Source organism: Phyllostomus discolor, chromosome 7 (genome assembly GCF_004126475.2).
Source record: "Phyllostomus discolor isolate MPI-MPIP mPhyDis1 chromosome 7, mPhyDis1.pri.v3, whole genome shotgun sequence".
Taxonomy (NCBI): domain Eukaryota; kingdom Metazoa; phylum Chordata; class Mammalia; order Chiroptera; family Phyllostomidae; genus Phyllostomus; species Phyllostomus discolor.
In genome coordinates, this window is record NC_040909.2 from 112,599,461 (window position 1) to 112,605,626 (window position 6,166).

The following is a 6,166-nucleotide window of genomic DNA, read 5'->3' on the forward strand; positions in this document are numbered from 1 at the left end:
GTGGGCTCTCGGCCTCTGCTTTCTGCTCTCGTTGGCTCCAGGAGCTGTGGGCATTTCTGCTGTTGGCTTCTCCCGGGACTGCTATTCTTTTTAGCCCTTCCCCCTTTCCTGCACCATGACCTCGGCTCCACTGTTCACAGTTCTCACCAATCCTCCGTCCATCCACTGATTTCCACTGTAGAGGGCCGAAGTGAGGTACATGTGTGTGTATGTCCCTGTGTGTATATGTCTGGGTTGTGTGTGTGTCTGTGTGTGTGTGTGTGTGTGTGTGTTATTGCTGCTTTGCCAAGGCTTCTGTCTCCTCCAAGTCACCAAGAATGTGAATACCTGGCCAGCTACTCGGCAAGACACCGGATTCCAGGGCACTGAGGAGGAAAACAGAGAGAGAGTGACTTTTGGCACTTGAGTCTCTGCCGCTTCAGCTGGAGCTGGGTCTTGACTAAATTATCATCACTGGCCTCCCGCTCTGGGTAACGAGGTGTGAGATTGCCATGAATTGACATGCATTTGGTTGACTTTGTCTTCATACTTTTTCAATTAAGTATGTTGTCCTTCTTCGGATATGTTTGAAGCACATCCAAACCTTGGTGGGGCAGAGCGATTCCTGGTATTTGTTCAGGTCAGTTGGTGGAGTCTAAGCCTGGGGAAATAAAACTCAATGGAAAGTGAATCTGTCCCCTTTTAAAATTATGTTTTTCCACCAAGGTCTCTCTTCTTGTGAAATCCAGTCACTCCTGATGTTCTTATGAAAGATACTCTTTTATTCTTCAAAACATGAAAAAACAAACCGCGGAAAGTAACGGGAACACCACTGATTTTTATTAAGGGCTAATGCATACTTGGGTCAAATGTCTTAATCACAAAGATCAAAGGAAAATAATGCATCTAAACTCAAGTTGGTTTTTTTTTTGTCTTAAAAAGAACAGACCTCAGTGAAAATACGTATTTCCTAACCCAATAAAGAAACTGGTGACAACCTGTCCTATTAGCTAACTTCCTAAATTTCATGTTTGTTTAAATTACAGATGGTGTGGTGAGTCTTGCCCTCCTGTATTTTTTTTACAGCCCAGGCCTGCGGGCATGATTCCTCCCGACAGTGAAGCAGCCCCTCATTTCTCCCGTGTTTATGTTCTGAGGTAATGATGTACCCCCGCACTCACACCTCCCCTCAAAGCCTCCCTTCTCTCGCCTTTGATTCCAGCTCCTGTTTTCTGGCGTTGGCACGCAGATGTGGTGACTCATGGTTTTATTCTCTGTACAACACTGTCCCCGTTTTCCTGCTCTGTGGTTATCCATTGTTACGACTTGACTGCTCACGTAGGAGCTGGAGACCCTGATGCATATCCAGCCCTGTTGAGCTCCAGAGCGAAGAGCTCAACTGCCTTCTCTTGAATTCTCTGTTCGGATGTGGGGCGCCAAGGTGTACTTGTTACCCACACCCACCCTCCTTCCTGCCATCACTGCCAACCCCTTCTCCTCTCCCTCAAACCTATTCCTTCCTCAAGCTCAGTCGGTGAGCCTACCATTTACCCATTTTCTAAGGCTGAGTCATCCGCAGGCCACCCTCTATGGATCCTTCCTCTCTCAGGTCCAGCCGGGCAGGCCATGCTGTCCACTCGGCTTTCCATTCAGCTCGGGAGCCACTCCTCTTCTCCATCTCACTGCCCTTGTCCTAATACGGATCTTCCTCCTTTCTCGCCCGTGCTAGAAGACCCCCGGCACTAACTGCTTTAGCCTGGGGTTAATGTCACTTCCATTCGTGCTAACACTCACACCAAACCAGCCATCACACTGTGCTCTCCCTTGGAGCCTACTTTGTTAAACACAAATCTGATACTTCTCACTTCCTTAACACCCTTCAAGTGTTCCCCTTCATTTACAAAACAAAGCCCCACTCCCTACCACCCACTCATATGCTGGTCCCATTGTCTGCCTTTCTCCTGCCCTGTCTTGCCTTACATGTTTAAGTAATGTGGTCCTTCTCACTGATCCTTGGGCACAGCATGTGGCTTTAAATATTTGGGCCTCTGTACCTGAAATTCCCTCAACCAATGATGGTCTCTACCTTCCTCCACCCAGAAGGCACCTACAGGGTCATTCATGTCAACAAACATCAATCAAGGGTCTAGCACGTGCCTTCAGACTGTGCCAGATAGTGGAGACAAAGACGTGAGAGCATGGTGCTTCCTCTACCCATCCAACCGGAACATAACTTCTTGAAGCTCCCCTTTGGCATCCCCTCTGCATCGCCACCACTTAAGCATAGTAGACCTTTTTTTTCTTTCTACTTTGTATATATATTTTTTCATTGCACTTATGTGATATGACTTTTCGTTTTTCTTCCTGGGCCCAGAACCAATGCCCATAATTTTGGGGAGGGATTGAGTGACTTAAAGAACATGTGGGTATTGACATCTGTGTGGCAGGCAGAATTCTCAAATGACCTCCCAAGATTCCTTCCCGTTGGTGTGTATGCCCTTCCCCGTGAAGGTAAGCAGGACCTACGAGTGTGGTGGGACTTTTCTCCAGTGAATAGAGACTTGAAGCAGCACAGATGATCTCCTATTGGCCACGAAGAAGTGAAGTGCTCTGTGGTGGAGAGAACCAAAGGGCAGGGAGTGGTGGGTGGCCTCTAGGAGCTGAGGGCCTCAGTCTTACCGCAATAACAGAATGTTACAACAATAACACAGAATTCTGCCAGCTTCCAGGAAGCTTGGAGAACAACCTCAGATCTCATGTGAGATTGCAACCCTGGCTGACATCTTGATTTCAGCCTCATGAGACCCTGTGCTGCGAGCCCAGCTAAACTATGCCCAAACTTCTGACCTAAAGAGGTTGTGAAATAATAAATGGGTATTGTTTTTTAAAAATTCCTCACCCGAGGATATGTTTATTGACTTTAGAGGGGGAATGAGAGAGAAACAGCAATGCGAGAGAGCAACATTGATTAGTTGCCTCCCGTATGCACCCAACCAGGGATCGAACCCACAACCTAAGTGTGTGCCCTGACCAGGGATCAAGCCCGGAAACTTTTGGTGCATGGGATGATGTTCCAACCAACTGAACCACCCGGCCAGGGCTAAATGAATATGTTTTAAGCCACTAAGCTAGTGGTAATTTGTACGCAGCAAGAAAAAACTAATGCATACAGCCTGATAGGCAGGTGCTGAATACCTGTTTTCTAGTTACTATCCATGTGATATTGGACTTAACCTCTCTAAGCCTCATCTTCCTCAACTATAAAATGGGGATGGTGATACCTACCTTATGGTGTATCTCCGAAGGTTACATGTGCTGGAAACATGGTGGTCCCCCCTGCCCCCCGCCAAATCAACTTCTTGAAGGTAAGGGGCTATGTCCTCCTTAGTATTTTTAACTAACCCTCTTTGAATTATTTAACCTTCTTTGAATTATTTTTATTTTTAAAAATATTTACTAATTTTTAGAGATAGGGGAAGGAAGGAAAACATTGATGATTCATTTTGCAGGATGACACCCAACCGAGTCACACGGGCACAGCACCTCCCTAGCTGTCCTCAACACCTAGCAACACGCCTGTACATGGAAGGTGCTCAGTGCCTTTCAGTGGGATTATTGAACAGTGCTCGGGGTGTCTTTGGAGAACAAGCATAGACCTAAGCCTCTCCTTCTTGACTTTTTTTCTAAAAAAGTGCTAATACAGTCCTCATTCACACATATGTGAAATTAGGACCACCTAAATGGTCTCTCAGGTGCCTTGTAGTTGCAAATTCTAGGATGCTGATGAATCTTGAGATAAAGTCCTGGAATGACAATCTGAAAGTTGCAAATCATTAGCATTCTTAGAGAGTACTTCAAAGGAGGTATTTGTTAATCCTCTCCCAAGCCTCTCTCCTGAGCCAGTCACTATCCCTCACCACAATCAAGTATTAATATCCAGATGTCTGCATTGAGAATTGATAGTATTCATGTAGTGTTTTGCCAGCTGTAAGTGCAAATTATTTTTGATCAAATTTGAGTTTCTTACTTGAATATTAATATACAGTTCAATCAACCAGTTTTAAATTCCTAGTACTAAGAGGGATATTATGACCTAAAAGTAGAAATAAAATACTTACACTTCACAGGTGATGAGATTTTGTTTTATTTATGTTTTGTTCTGAAATGGCATGAGAAATTCAGACACTGATATTTGGCAGAGGGAGGCAATAAAGAATCCTGCTGTAACTATTGCAGCTAGAGTTGCTACCATAGTTTGTACAAGTGGAATACACATATACTTATATATTGTATATATTTAATTATACATATGGTCATAAATATTGACTTACCATTGGGATGTTGGGCAACTGTGTTTAGGCTCAGATCTCAGAGGGATGCGTGATTACTATCTAGGGATCTCATAGACTGTTGAACCTCAGAGCTACATTTCGACAGGAAGGGATGTCCCTGGCTACCGCCACTTAACAAGAGGGAAGAGCAGAACGCCTTCTCAAAGGAGCTGGCCTGCAGGGAGGGCTGTGGGGAGTTCCGTGTTGTGCGCGGCACCATCTCTGAGCCATAATCTTACATCAAACTTCTCACTTCGGAGCAGAATGCTGTGTTCCTTCCCCCAGAAGCTTCTGATAACCCTACCGTCTGAGCAACAGTCTGTGAAGAGTGAGGTTTGGGAAGAGTGACTGGTTTGTGTGTGTGCTGCTGTGTTTCTGTGCCTCTGGGTGGGAGGGAGCATACGTTAGAAGGTTAACCAACTCTTACTGACTCACCTCTGTTCCCAGCAGACACGTGTCTGGTCCACCTGGACTGTCCTAAGGTGGAGCTGGGGCGACACAGGGTCTTGCTGGGATTAATAGGATTCTAAGGGAGGAAAGGCCCCATATCAGTCAAAACGGCACAGCCTTTTTCCCCTCTAAGGGAGAGAAACTGCTGGGCCTGTGCAGGGAGGAGAGAGGTGTTTGTGATCATCGAGGGAAAGAAGGGAAAGGCGGAGTGCTCTTAGATCCCTAAAGATCCCAGGGCCTGTGACAGGCTGCAGCCCCCTCTCCTCCCCAGGGGTGACCACAGCCGGAGCAGCCCAGGAAGCCGTAGCCCTTCGTTGCCTACTGCTCCAACCACTGGGTCAGAAACCAGACTCAGGCAAAACAGCCGGCCCTGGGATACCCTTGGTTTATGAAAGGCGCTCCCTTCCTCTTTGTGAGAGGGAGCAGTATGCAGTAGAAAAGGCCTATGTCCAGTGGAAGTAACTTTTCCCAACCTGGAAGCAACTGCTCTCCCTCGTCTGAACACCCACAGCACTTCATCTATCTCTCCTTCAAGGACACTTCCCACTTCTTACAGTTTGGTCACCTCTTCTGTGTTGTAAGCTGTTTGAGGGCAGGCTCTGCTTCCTACTTGTATCTTACAGCTGGTCCCTAACATCTGACTTAAAATCATGGATCCTTAGGAATGGTTGCTCAAAGAATGGGTGGATGAATAAAAGACCCATCATATCACCTGCAGAAGTGTGGCAGCAGACTATTTAGCAAGAATCATGAAATATAATAGTTAACAGTTGTTGAATATTTACCATGTTTCAGGCATTACGCTAAGAGTTTTATATGGATTTTCTCCTTAAATCCTTGAAACAGCTGAATGAGGTCAACACTGTTGTTAAACCATTTTCGGATGGGGAACTTAAGACTCAGAATGGTTAAAACCTTGCCCAAGGACACTCAGCTAGTGAGTGGCAGAGCTGGGATTCAAATCTGGACAGCCTGACTCTAAGACCCAAGCTCCAAACCACCTCACTCTGTTGTCCGGGAAGTTCACTTGGGATCTACCAGGGCTTTGGGGGTTCCTGCACGGCATCAGGCTGCAGTTCCGGGGTGACGGTGAGTCTCCCTGGCTCCTCTGTTATCCCAGGGACGCATGGGGGGCGGAGTGGCAGATGAAGAGCAGAGGCAGAAGGCCAGGAAGGGAAGGAATCTACACGCAGCAGAATCTCTCCCCACCAGCTTCCTTGTACTAAACTGACACAGTCTTAACTCAACATCCTCTTCCAGGCTGCTTTACAGTGTGTTTCTGAAAATTAAAATGCCTTTCTCATTCATTTATTAAATAGCAATTGAACAACTACTCTGTACCAGCCACCTAAAATAATTAATTTAATGACCTAATTCAACAGAATGATGAGGAAAAAGGTTTGAGA

General features: G+C 46.2%; 1 long non-coding RNA gene across 1 annotated transcript; it reads right to left on the bottom strand.

Moving 5' to 3' along the window:
* Positions 1–3,576: 3,576 nt before the first annotated feature.
* Positions 3,577–5,207, bottom strand: LOC118501890. The gene is made up of 3 exons (XR_004904553.1): positions 4,746–5,207; positions 4,098–4,138; positions 3,577–3,795 (listed from the first exon to the last, which is right to left on the bottom strand). It is a non-coding gene; the product is annotated as an uncharacterized LOC118501890 (long non-coding RNA).
* Between the last annotated feature and the right edge of the window lie 959 nt (positions 5,208–6,166).